This window comes from Haliotis asinina, chromosome 1, assembly GCF_037392515.1.
Source record: "Haliotis asinina isolate JCU_RB_2024 chromosome 1, JCU_Hal_asi_v2, whole genome shotgun sequence".
Taxonomy (NCBI): Eukaryota; Metazoa; Mollusca; class Gastropoda; order Lepetellida; family Haliotidae; genus Haliotis; species Haliotis asinina.
In genome coordinates this window covers 24,318,925-24,334,008 of record NC_090280.1, presented here as the reverse complement: position 1 = coordinate 24,334,008, position 15,084 = coordinate 24,318,925, and the positions used below count along the sequence as shown (strand labels likewise).

At 41.5% G+C, this 15,084-nt stretch overlaps 1 protein-coding gene across 1 annotated transcript in view; it reads left to right on the top strand.

Moving 5' to 3' along the window:
* LOC137289219 (large ribosomal subunit protein mL41-like) overlaps positions 1 to 15,084 on the top strand; it is a 254,186-nt gene that overhangs the window by 95,158 nt on the left and 143,944 nt on the right. The gene's annotated exons all lie outside the window — the stretch shown is intronic.

The following is a 15,084-nucleotide window of genomic DNA, read 5'->3' as shown; positions in this document are numbered from 1 at the left end:
CACGCGCGTAGTCGTAATATATCATTGGATATTGCAAGCTACAAAGCGCATATTATATTTTGATTGCCCATATGGATTCATTTCTGAAGTAATTTGTAATTCTAAATTGTTTCCAGTTCATCATCGTCCACGCAGGGATTAATGACCTGGCATACATGCCTAGAACGCCTGGACAGGTCTTGGACAACTTTTCGAAACTGGTTGACATTATAAGGAAACGGAACCCAAGGTATTTCAACTAGTTTTATGCATCTCTTTAAAAAAATAACATTTGAATGCCTGTTACGTTTTTATGAATAAGAACTGTTTGATCTGACATTTACTTATACAAGCGGTTGCAAAGTAAGGTCTAAAGGCCAAGGCATTTTTCAGACTACATATTAGTTATTGATATTATTAGTTCGATATTTCAGATTTCAGCGGGTGGGGAAAAGATTGGATGAGTGCACATAATGTTTTGTATACTATATTTCACAGAGCTGGGTTACTCCTTTCCGGTGTCACCCCAAGATGCCGGAATAGATGGCGAGAAGGCCGTGGGAATCATCTTGCCCTCAACGAGAAGGCTTACGCCCTCAACGAGAGATTAAAACACCTCTGTGGTGAGAATGGATTGACCTATGTCGGCCACCCTAACTTCGGGTCTATCGGGAGAGTAAGGCAGGAGTTCATTGCCTACGACGGGCTTCATCTGAGGCCAGCAGGGCAGAAGCAGCTGGCTTCAGATATCATCTGTGCTCTAACGGTGGTATGTTCTTCTGATAGTGATTATCGTTTGCATTCATTCAATACTTACTGCCATAGGGTAAAAACGCCGGTTTGATGCAGAACCTTCATTTACCGTCTACTTGCCTTCTATATTCATGTGTAGTTCACAGGTTTGTTCTACTGACATGAACAGCTACCTCACTTGCAAATTCAACGTCGAACCTTTTATCACCCATTCTCTTATGTATATTTTTTTTATATAAACATAGCTATCTAAATTAGTCTGTTCAAGATAGCAAGGCCATTTCCAACTGATTGTTCCTTTTGTCCAGTGTACGGACTCGTTGAAAAGTCCCACTAAAGTACTGTTGTCATCTCACACTGCACCAGCGACTACTGCCACATCGAGAGTGACAAGCCTGCGAAGAAACATCTGTTGGAATCACACCTTTGCTGGATATCGCTTCTGAGGTAAACAGATCAATCGTATGCAATATATTGAACTTCATAACATTAACTCGTTGTTGTTTTTATACCCATCTAAACATCACAATATACTACAGGTTCACTTCCCACCCCTTGTACGGGCAGCAGTGAAGAATAAGATGGCTGACAAGGTGTTCCAGACCCACCTGACAGCTGCTTCGCGCCCCGCCGCCAGTAAGCAGCCGGTGAAGGTAAGATACTTTAAACACCTAAGGTAGCAACATTCTCCTTCACATACCAGCTTCCTAAACTCCCTTTGTGAACTGTAGATTTCTTCGTTCAACCACGTCTTCGTTGTTCCAGACTCACTTGGCAGCCGCTTCGCGCCCCGCCGCCAGTAAGCAGCCAGTGAAGGTAAGATACTTTAAACACCTAAGGTAGCAACATTCTCCTCCACATGCCAGCTTCCTAAACTCCCTTTATGAACTGTAGCTTTCTTCGTTCAACCACGTCTTCGTTGTCCCAGACCCACTTGACAGCTGCTTCGCGCCCCGCCGCCAGTAAGCAGCCAGTGAAAGTAAGATACTTTAAACACCTAAGGTAGCAACATTCTCCTCCACATGCCAGCTTCCTAAACTCCCTTTATGAACTGTAGCTTTCTTCGTTCAACCACGTCTTCGTTGTCCCAGACCCACTTGACAGCCGCTTCGCGCCCCGCCGCCAGTAAGCAGCCAGTGAAAGTAAGATACTTTAAACACCAAAGGTAGCAACATTCTCCTCCACATACCAGCTTCCTAAACTCCCTTTATGAACTGTAGATTTCTTCGTTCAACCACGTCTTCGTTGTTCCAGACTCACCTGACAGCCGCTTCGTGCCCCGCCGCCAGTAAGCAGCCAGTGAAAGTAAGATACTTTAAACACCTAAGGTAGCAACATTCTCCTCCACATGCCAGCTTCCTAAACTCCCTTTGTGAACTGTAGATTTCTTCGTTCAACCACGTCTTCGTTGTTCCAGACTCACCTGATAGCCGCTTCGCACTCCGCCGCCAGTAAGCAGCCAGTGAAAGTAAGATACTTGCAACACATAAAGTAGCATGCATTTGCTTTCAATACCTGCGAAATCCAGTCATTATTAGCGTACATGTGTATGTGACATTAGTTATGTATTTTTATTTTTCATGATCCCTCGATGCTTACGGCGGCAGTCATGTGCCTGTATATCTCGTAACGGATACCGAACCCAAACCCCATGACGTCCTTTCTATTTTAGGTGAGACACGTTCCGTACAAACATAGTATTATTCCCTACATATACCTCCTTCTACCAGACAACATTCATTTGTCCATGAGATGTCTGAAATGTTTTTTTAATTACTTTCAGAACATCCAGAGCACGAGAGAATCACACCGTGCAGGCCAAAGGGTACGGAAGTGTACCTGTTCTCTACTGGTGGTGACCCCAACAAAAAGTGTAAGTTTTCAGGTCATTATTAGAGTCTACAAATTACCACATGGCACTGATGAAACATCCTACTTATTTTCAGTTGACATCCGAGCAGATCAATATAAGTGGAAAAATCAAGGCTCCAAAACGATAAAAGCAGGCAAGCAAATACTCAAGAAATATTATTTTTCAGTAGACTCTGAAGAAGTCCCATCCCCATTCACTAAACAGGAATTCCGCCATCCAGATATCCCCCATTTGGTTCTGGTGTATTACAAAGGTGACCATTTAGCATGCAAGCCCAAGCCCCATGGTAACAGAGTACACGGGAATCAGGAACATCGCAGAACTGCTTCGTCTGTCCTAGCAAAGGCCAGGGAATCCACCAAAGGCCCTTCAGCAACGTATCGCGATTTAGTAAGTGATCCATCCGTTTGCAGCACATTCCAAGGCATCTTGAACCCAAGAAATAAAAAGCAGATCCGGAACCAAGGGGAACTTCGACAAAATCAACAGAGACTTAATCAAGATACTATATACAGTGTTCAAGAACTTCCTTATCACCTTGAACCCTTTGTCCTTGGTATCAGCACCTATCAAGATCTCCGAATAGTATTGGCATTAGATAATATCATGGACGACCTCAAAGTCATGGCTGACAGGAAACCCGCAACACCTATCATTCTTGGATATGACACCACATTCAATTTGGGAGATTTCTATGTAACTACTATAGTTTATCATCACGGCAATTTCAAAAAGGAACCAGTGTTCCCATTGGCATTCCTTATTCATGAACGTAAATTTACGAGGGTCCATCAATATTTCTTGGATGCAGTGAGAGACAAACTGCCTATCCTTGATTCCAGCCGGATACTATTTGTAGCCGACAGAGAGAAAGCCATCACTAGAGCTATACAGAAAGAGCTACCACAGGTGAAGATAGTATACTGCTGGAATCACATAAAACAGGATTTTCGCTTCTGGCTGCGTAAGCAAAAGGTCACTGGTGACCAGATAGTTGTCTGCTCCAGTCATTTAGAGACTCTTCTATTGTCGAAAACCCTGGAAGAGTTCAACCTCCAGTATAAAGAACTCACATCCAGTTGGACACAACTAGTGAAAAATTACTTCGACCACAATATGAAAGAAGACATCTTCAACAGGGCTGCTCAGTTTGTCTTAACATCGCGTGGCATAGCTTCAAAGAACGGCATCACACACAACAGCTCGGAATCTCTGAATTCTATGCTCAAACAACTGTTTGATTTCAAAGAACACAAGACACGAACAAGTACTGTTAGCCCTATTCCATCTGCAAAACTTCATCTACTTAGAGATTCAACGTGGTCGGGCAGGTGTAGGCGACTTCCAGCTAAAATCGAACATGGCAGACTTCACACTAGAACCGTCTGATATAACCGTGCCACAAGCTGCAATGCACCCGAACAAGATTGTGGAATCAATTAAATCCTCGGTTGGCCTCAACATACCTGAACCGGAGAAAAAAACACGGCTCAGATCAGGTACCACTCAGCACGACAGCTGTTTCTGAGAGTCCAGCCAAGCTACAGTCCACCTAGGGTCCACGTCTATCACAGATACACTTAGCCCGGACATTATACCAGTCTGGTGGTGTAACTCATGCATGTATCAGAGAGGGCTTGTTTTGTGGCAGCTGGGAGCAAAGGTGATCCGTATGCTGTCCGGCTGCACCCAAAGGAGACCTGTCAGTGTCCATCGGCGACAGTCTGTTACCATATCTTGGCTACAAAGTTATCAGTAGGTCAGCGAATAGATCAAGGCAACAAGACCATAAATCTAACAACTTTAATGAAAAATAGTCACAAACGTCAGGATAAGAAATCTGGTAGGAAGACTCCTCGTAAATTAGATGTCGATCAGTGTAACGTTGAGCCAGCCCCCGACTCGCAAGCTTCAGCAAACAGTCCACCCAGCGAAGATGCGTCAGCGCCTTCTCCGTACACTAGATTGCATTCTATCCTTAAAACGCCAACTAAGAGTCCAGTTTTTACCTCGCGTCGAAAAATATCCTTCGCCCTTTCCTGCACATCTCCAGAGAGTCAAAATGGTATTCGGGAAGTTTTTCCCTCCAATGAAAGGTACGTTTTCTGTTCTACTCTCGTTTTTTGAAGAAGTACACTGTAGTTCTTTCGTTCTTAGTACGCCAAAATTTACTCTCTCTTTTGCTGGTTGACATTTGATAACCTACTTTTGATTACCTACAATGTCATAATTACCGTTTCAGGGATGTTTGTCGGACGCCATCTCCAAAGTCGAACACGTCATCAGCCAGAACAGAGATTTCTTGTGTTTCCGAACCGTCATCACCACCCAGTAAGGAACCTGTGCAAGCGTCTGTCCCAGAACCAAATCCATCTGGTGATGGACAGTGGCTACCGGAATTATATCTTTGTTCAAGTGATAGAGACGACCTTTTGTCCGGCGCTTGGCTGAGCTCTCGTCACATGGAAGCTGTTAACATTCTCATAAGGAAACAGTTTCCCAACATTTTCGGTCTTCAGCTAACAGAGCTTGTCCCATCCCGGAATAAACAGAAGCTGTGGATTACCCAACCCTCATTTTAAAAAGTTCCCCAGATCCCATCAGTTCAAATACACCATGATTCCAGTTCTCAATGGGTTTTATCGTTAGGTACAGACAATAAATTAGACGACTCGATTTACCTTCTTGACAGTCTCCAATGCACCCCAACCGAGAGTTTGGAAATCCAGTTAGCCCAAATATATGTTAATCAAGAACGAAATCTTCATGTTAGAATGGGGTAAGATTGCAAGTAATCATAAAACATGGGCTTGAACATCTGTAAATCATCGGCCCGTGGTGGTAATAAAATACCGAGATGTCAGTGACAATTTTCATAGTGCCTATATAGGTAGCATAAGAGTTTGATATTACTATTTATTTATCATTCAAGTCTAAGACTATGTTAGATTGGGAGAAAATATGGATGATATAGATGATCAATTCTTAATGCTATGAGCCTGTGAAGTGTTTTTCCTTTATAATGTCACATTTACTGATCCACAGGATTGTGCCTTGGTAATTCAGAAATATATGTTCACCCTTTTGGTGTCTGATATTTAATTTCATTGTATGTCCCCCTTTAAATGTTGGTTACATCAGATAATGAGTACTGTAGTTAGTTAGTTAGGTAGTTACATTTTACCATTTTGTTCCTTTGTCTTTCGGATGCGACGTAAAACCGAGGTCCATTTATGTTCAAATGTTCACTGTTCACATTTGAACATAAATGTTCACTGTGAGCTCCAGAACCCGGTTTCATTTCTGAGTCACTTCACCCATCGATTATCTCTCTCTCTCTCTCTCTATCTCTCTCTCTATCTATCTCTCTCTCTCTCTCCCTGAGAGAGTGCTAATGATGCATTGCACCGTAATTCGTACGTGAAAGTACTTTTTACAAAAGTATCACACCAACCACTGCCGGTTGCTCACCTGTGTGTCAGACATAATTACTAAATGGTAACTTTCGATAAGTATCAGTTTCATAATGGCGATGAAACAGTGTAGAACTAATTTATGGAAAGTGCATAATATGAACACTTAGTGACGTTGGTTTTGTAGCTTAATCATTCTGGTGAGAACTTGTGGTCCTGGAGTTTACAGTAAAAAATATCTTTTTGGGTCAGCAGTTCCTTGTGCCTCCTCGTGGCCTGGCCTAGTAACTATTCCGGCATTCATTTCTGACCTAACAAATGCGAAATATCAAAACGCCGGAATAGGCAAAAGCAAGGAAACATAGAAAATGAAAGTCAGTTCAAACTATTATGATAGTGAGGAAAAGAGGTAAGTATTTCATGTAAATATTTACATGTCATATTCAGGCAGATGTCATAGGAATTCAAGTCGGGCAAGTCGGACCGAAAGTTTGTGATACTGTGCCTTTATTGAGAATGTCTAGAAAATAGGATTGACTTTAAGCAACGTGCTTGCTTCAAATATTCAATAAAGAGGTATTTAGGTAGATAGAATAGTCATGTGTAATTGTAAACACAAAACAGTACACGTGTGTTAGGTTTAAGCTGCTTTTGAGAGGTCTGACCAAGCCGGACCGAAAGCTTGTGATATTGTGTCTTTATTGAGAATGTATAGAAGAAATGGTTGACTTTAAGCAACGTATATGTTTCAATTACAACGCTTTGAAACTTTGTAAAGCCGTATTTCGGTAGATATGATACTAAACTATGGATTTAAATAGAACTTAAGATACATCTGTGAGGCGTAGGGTGCTTTTGAGAGGTCGGGCCAAGTCGGGCCGAAGAGAGACTTAACACCTTTGGTCGAGGCTATGTTGAGAATGGAGAGCGAAAAGGGCTTCACTCTAATGGACCGGTGATCTTTACATGTTGCACTTGATAACATTATGAAGTATTATTTAGGTGGATATGAAGCCGGTCTATGGATTTAATTACAGGTGGAGATGCATGTTCTAGATTTAAGCTGCTTTGGAGAGCTCGGGCCAAGCCGGGCCGAACTATTGTGGTTGAGATGATGTTTAGAGTGTGGGGAAGAGTTCATATTTTGCATGCTTTAATACTTCAGTTAGGTAGAAATGATACCACTCTAAGGATTTAAATACATTTCTACATACATGAGTTAGGTTGAAGTTGCTTTTGAGAGTTCGGACCAAGCCGAACCGAAAGCTTGTGATACTGTGTCTTTACTGGGAATGTCTAGAAAATAGGGTTGACTTTAAGCAACGTGCTGGCTTCAAATACTACGTTTTGAGACTCAACAAAGAGGTATTTCGGTAGATAGAATAGTCATCTGTCATTGTAAAGACACAACAGTACACATGTGTTAGGTTTAAGCTGTGTTTGAGAGGTCGGGCCAAGTCGGGCCGAAGAGAGACTTACACTTTTGATTGAGGCTATGTTAGAATGGAGAGCGAAAAGGGCTTCACTTTAAGGGGCCAGTTTTCTTTACATGTTGCACTTGATAACATTATGAAGTATTATTTAGGTGGATATGAAGCCCGTCTATGGATTTAATTACAGGTGGAGATGCATGTTCTAGGTTTAAGCTGCTTTGGAGAGCTCGGGCCAAGCCGGGCCGAACTGTTGTGGTTGAGATGATGATGATGAGTGTGGGGAAGAGTTCATATCTTGCATGCTTTAAACACTATGAACAGTGAATTTATGGGATGGTATTAATTGGATGTAGACGTAGAAAACGTTCTCGTGTCGATAGAAACCTGTGTCCGAATGAAGTCAAATATTTATGAATTTTAAATCATGTTTCGTTTATCGATTCCACTTTTAGACGTAACCTCGGTCAGCCAGTTCGCAGGAAACTCGTCTTCATGAGTTTTAGTCGATTTATTCGTAGTAAACTGTATATGGCACGCGTTTGTGGCTTAAAATTCGTTATTATTGTCAAGGATGTATGTTGCATTAATCATTTGTAGACATGGTGCTCATTAATGGGTTCATTATCCAATAATATATTTGGCCCGCCGTGGCCCGGCCCGGCCCGACTTTTAGGCCATCCCGGCAAGGGCCCTGAGCCGATGATGGGCCTTACCAGCCAGACTGTGCCAGGATCACCCGAACCCTCTCTGGGGCATTTTCATTTTTATCTGTACAATATAAAATCTTGTTGGATTCGACTAGACTTCCGGGGTTAAGTTTCATTCGCTGTCAGAGCTGCGTGTAGAGGAAACATGTTTACATTTATATATTACCCATGTAAGTACGAAATTGTTTAAATGGGAAAATGATTTTATTCATCTGTGCGAAATGTAACAGGTTCAGTTATATTGTACCAGAATGAGTTACAGATATATGAATGTTGTGTTTTCCTGTTCTGTTACATGTGAATGTTATGTTTTCCTGTTTTGTTACATGTGAATGTTGTATTTTCCTGTTTTGTTACATGTGAATGTTGCCAACCATCAATTTGCTATGGTGGCACGTGCATGAAAATTGTGTTTCTCAGTTTTTTGGCGTAGCCATATCTATGAATGTTGGGTTTTAATGTTTTTCTACAGTAGTATGTGCGTGAATATTTTTTTACGATTCTGTTACAGCGATATAGTTGTGAATGTCGTGTTGTAATGCTTTGTTGCAGCAGTAAGTGCGTGAATATTGATTTTTTACGGGTTTTTTTGCAATGCCATAGTTGTGAATGTTGTATTTTACTGTCATAACATATAAGTGATTCACAGTTTCGTTACAGTGGTATGAAATTGACGCAATGGATAACAGCTGCTTCATTAGAAGAGTGTCACGTTGTGATACAGATTCGTGTACCGTTGTCGAGTAGGACTGTAAAATGCAGTGGTGTCAAAGTATATATACCGAGAGTAACAAAGAAAATATGAAAATAAGATAATTAGCATAATTAGATGATCAATTAGGCGATGATGCCATTTGCTTGACAATGGCCTACAAAGTCCAATCAGCTGTCTAAACATCTCCACCTTGTTAAACTACTCGTTCCATTTCTACATCTCCGGCTTTTATGCCTTGACCCTTTTGTCAACCCACAGACTTCATCACCCCAATGCCCAGCCAGTTGTATAAACTGCTTGATAACGGCACAAGAATCTGTATAAAAAACATCGCCCTTTCGTAACAAAGAAATTATTCATAAAGTTCGTCCCAGCTTCCCAAATGCCACTGAAACAAGTTACAGAAGTATGTTTGTGAATCTTGTGCTATACTGTTTTACTACCGTGACACATTTGTGAAGTTTGTGTTTTACCGTTTTGTCACAGTGACATATTTGTAAACGTTGTTTTTATTGTTTGTTAAAGCCGCGAGTATTAAATGTTGTCTCCAGTGGGTATGAGTGGCGTATGTGTGCCTAACTGCACATGTTCCTTTACGGCAACACTGCCTTATACGGTGACGTACATGGGAATGCTATATCAATCTCCTGTTATTAATATTCTTTCACAATCTGTAACGGTAGTTTGTTCGTGATTGTTGTTTTCCACTGAATATTTTCAACCCATTCAGTACATACGATATTCCTTTTGACAATATGGCTGTTCAGCGGAAACAACTGGTACAAAAAATCACGAACTACCGAATATGAACAGTATGAAAGATCATTGGTTACAAGGTGTTTTGAAAATTCCGTGTTTCAATTACCAAGGGTCTTACAGTCCCGTAACCCTCTCAAAACACCGTGTGGCGAATGTATTACCGTCAAGATTTATTTATTCAACTTATCGTTATAAGCCAGCATTCAATCTGCGGCAGAGTGAGACGCAAAACGTTTCGAAATGGTTTATCCTGATCGAGCATAAAGGGAGATAACTCGGGGTGGCTTAGTGTAGCATTAATGTGGTCGAATGAGTTTTTGATAAACGACAATTGAAATACAGAAAGATTTAATTTTTTGTGAACGTTTCCATTCAATCTAAGGTCAAGGTCATTTGTACAACTCGTGTAAACACAGATTTGACGGGATGCACTGTTCGCACACCGTGACAAATTCACCTACATGGTGTATTTCGACAAATTTGTCGTAAGCGTAATGATTTTTAGTAAAGCACAACCCTTCAACTATCGTCCCAGAAGATACAGAGGGGAAGTGGCGATGGGATAATGTGCATCTGCAACAATGACCGAAGATCGTATTAAGATACGCTGTAGAGACATTTCATATGCCGAACATTGTTGCACCAACCTGTACTACATGAAACAGTGCAATCAAAGAATTACCATAGAATAACAAAGCTGACATAAAAACAAACCGAAAAAAGTACCGTATCAACATTGTGCAATTAAACAATGGAAAGGAACATATCCACACGTCAGTTACACTTACATATCTGGATTTACTGAAACTAATGGAAGAACTGAATGGCTAAATTATATCAACGGCAAACCTGTAGCATTTGAAAAAAAAACTTACATGTGAGAATGATTCGGAGAATGTTTGTATTAGTTTATAAGTGCTGCCTGACATCGCTTGTGGAGAGACGCGCAGCGAGACAAAGTGGAACAATGATTACTGTAGTTGTTTGACGTTTTTCTTTCATGGTTAAGATATTTTAGGTTTTCATATTAGTTTGACCATTTTAATATGTGATATTCTAGTTACTTTTACTGTCCTATGCCGACAGGTTTTATAATTTACCATGATAAAGTCTGCAATTGTAACTTGTTTATAGTCACGATATGGCTGATATATTGCCGATGTGACTTACAATCTTAATTCACTCACTCACTTCTTTGCCATGGGTTAAATATCAGTTGTGTATCCTATGAAAGGATAATGATACCACATTTTACGTAAAACGCAGTGGATGTTTGGTAGATCTTTTTTTCTGCATATACCTTTAATCAATGGTATAGTAAAGTTCTGTTTGTAATACGTGCAGGCTTCTTATACCAACACTGGTGTCGGACAAAGTGTCAGCACCTTGGAGTATGAGTCAGTCAGACACGGGTTTTAAGGTATATTCTACCATAAACCATTAAGGGAAGCCCAAACGAAATGATTCCACTGTCCTGTTCATTATGAATGAAAATAAGCTTCCGCCTGCAAGTGTCAACACATACAGAGGGTATGGGACGAGGATTCAGCTGACTGTCAATACACACAGTGAACGGGAAGAGGATTCAGCTGACTGTCAATACACACACAGTGAACGGGACGACGATTCAGCTGACTGTCAATACACACACAGTGAACGGGACGAGGATTCAGCTGACTGTCAATACACACACAGTGAACGGGACGAGGATTCAGCTGACTGTCAATACACACACAGTGAACGGGACGAGCATTCAACTGACTGTCAATACACACACAGTGAACGGGACGAGGATTCAGGTGACTGTCAATACACACACAGTGAACGGGACGAGGATTCAGCTGACTGTCAATACACACAGTGAACGGGATGAGGATTCAACTGACTGTCAATACACACACAGTGAACTGGACAAGGATTCAGGTGACTGTCAATACACACACAGTGAACGGGACGAGGATTCAGGTGACTGTCAATACACACACAGTGAACGGGACGAGGATTCAGGTGACTGTCAATACACACACAGTGAACGGGTCGAGGATTCAACTGACTGTCAATGCACACACAGTGAACGGGACGAGGATTCAGGTGACTGTCAATACACACACAGTGAACGGGACGAGGATTCAACTGACTGTCAATACACACACAGTGAACGGGACGAGGATTCAGCTGACTGTCAATACACACACAGTGAACGGGACGACGATTCAGCTGACTGTCAATACACACACAGTGAACGGGACGACGATTCAGGTGACTGTCAATACACACACAGTGAACGGGACGAGGATTCAACTGACTGGCAATACACACACAGTGAACGGGACGAGGATTCAGGTGACTGTCAATACACACACTGAACGGGACGAGGATTCAGCTGACTGTCAATACACAGACAGTGAACGGGACGACGATTCAGGTGACTGTCAATACACACACAGTGAACGGGACGACGATTCAGGTGACTGTCAATACACACAGTGAACGGGACGACGATTCAGGTGACTGTCAATACACACACAGTGAACGGGACGACGATTCAGGTGACTGTCAATACACACACAGTGGACGGGACGAGGATTCAGGTGACTGTCAATACACACACAGTGAACGGGACGACGATTCAGGTGACTGTCAATACACACACAGTGAACGGGACGCCGATTCAGGTGACTGTCAATACACACACAGTGGACGGGACGAGGATTCAGCTGACTGTCAATACACACACAGTGTACGGGACGAGGATTCAGCTGACTGTCAATACACACACAGTGAACGGGACGAGGATTCGGCTGACTGTCAATACACACACAGTGAACGGGACGAGGATTCAGTTGACTGTCAATACATCTCTGGAGGGGAGAAAGCTAGTCAGTCTTATATTCCACTGTGTTGACGTAAAGGAAGCCGGTGTCTACAACTTAAGCACCTATAGCGGTAACGTGACTCCTGAGACTCAACTTCCTGTTGTACTGCGTTTGCGTAAAGATTATGTGAACATGATTAGTGTACCAAACAGACAATTCACACAAAAAGATTGTTTCTGACACATGTTGATTGAAATATCGAGGCACCATGCAAATGATCTAAGTTGAAAACAATCCATACCTTGAGAAGATATTAAAACGTCTTCCCGTTATCATGTTAGAAATTTACTACAGCGTCTTTTATGCAGGGGCGGTGGGTTAGCATAGTGAGTGTTCGCTTGTCACAGGTTCGATCCCCACATGGACATAATGTGTGAAGTCCATTTCGGTGTCCCCGCTGTGATGTTGCTGGTATATTGCTAAGAGCGGCGTTAGACACACACGCACGCACACGCACACACACACTCTCTCACTCATCACAAATTTAAAGCTTCATCATCATTTATCATGTCATAGAATCCACATGCACTACACAAGATCACCGGGGAAGGGCATAATGTGCGACCTGAAACATACGCGAGGTATGACTTAATAACAGCGCTTGGGGACAGAAGCTGAAATACTTTTCAAAATCTGTTCACTATTATTGCATTTATGCCTGTGTCTACAAACCTCTCTATTTTACTTTTATGTTTCATTTTATGTCCTAGACACTTGGGTTTTGTAGAGATTTGCACCTTTTCTCCAATAGAAAATAAATGAATGAACGAACGAACGAACGAACGAATGACATATGGGGACTGAAATTTACTGAATTTATAATACATCTAAATGTTATTCACTATAGTTTTTCAGTCATCACCAGCGACTGAAGGGGTGGTGTACATCCAACTAGACTCCATGCAGGTAGCAAAGGTATCCTTGGTCCTTAGTATGGTGATCTACCTCCTATTGTTGACGATCTATAACCTGTTTTTATATTGCATTGTCCATAACATGCCATTGTTTTTAACTTCAGATACTAGTGTTAATTCTAGGTGTGATGATCTAGTTTTACTGAAGACAATTTTCATAATATACAGATATTCTTTATCAACATCAAATTTGCTCTCCTCACGATTTGGCTGAAACACTGCCGATATGACATTACATATTAACTTTCAGAGAAACCATGAGAACCGAGCATCGTCAGGGATACTATCTCAATGTTCTGTGTGAGATGAGGTTTATAAATATGGAAATGATATGGACAATAACAAAAGATACAATAGGTATATTCAGCTCGACAATGCACATCCAGGAGTCGGATCTCTCTTACGACTTAAATGTTTCGTGACATGAATTTGGGAAAGTTGGTTCACCCTTTAAAATATTAGTTGTCGTCTCTCACGAGAAAGTAACCTGATGGAAAGAGTAGCATCTTGGACACTTTCAGATGAAATCATACCATAGCCAGTCATCATATTTCACTGAAACACTTCACTATCATGCGAAAAATGATGGCAAATTTGACGGTTTGCCGCATGACCAGAAACGTTGCTCGGGCGAGCATTCTAAGCTTTGTAAGACAACGACATCACAGTTACATGTATATCGGATACGTATGTAATGGCATGTGATACGTTAGAATAGAAAATATATTAACATCCTTGTCAGATGGACCAGACACGGTGCTGTTAAGTGGCAGGCAGGATGCATCAGAAGGTGACCCACTGAAAATGAGATTTTCTGCTGACTGTAAGCCTGCCTGCATTGTAACCTGCTGGAACACATCCAGACAGATGTTGATTGCGGGACACAGGGAGATTGTGTTTTATATGCCAGCTGTAGATGTGTCTGTGTCAGGAAAGTACACGTGTCACGTCAACACCACGCATGGCCGTGCATCAAGGAACCCGACACTGGATAATCAACGTAAGATTGCATTGTCAAACATCAACCCACATAATACATCAGCTTAGGTACACTGGCAAAACAAATGCTTTTAAAAACCTGCCTGTCAATATCTTTCATTCTGAGTTCGATTCTGATGAAAAAGCTTCCTTGAGTGTCACAACTATTGTTTATAACGGATTGGCAGGTTGTGTATAGTACTCCTATTCCCCTTTGACTCACAGACCGCTGTCATATAGCTGGAATATTACTTAACGTGTACTCGAGTGTGGTTCGTTTTGATGGTTAGAGAATATAAGAATTTTCATCTGTCCCTTCTGCAAACATAAGTGGTGGTTTTTAGGTCTAGTGCTGTAAATAAGACAGCTTACGGAAAGGGATGCAGACCAAATGTTGAAACTGTCATAGTCCGGTTTTCAACACATACTCATTATTCTCATACTTTCTTCCATCTGTACTTTTTGCATGTTCTATTTCAGAAAGATGTTCTGACTAAATATCGTTTCATACTTTCGGCATGTCATATATGTATTTTGGATACTTGTATTTCGATTCAGAATGAATCAAAGGTAGCAGTAACGTTTTACTTCAACATAATTAGTAGTGCTGGTACATTGTACTGACATGCAGCCTGCGATACGATATTTTCCGATACTACAGTTTTAGTCACGACGATATACTGC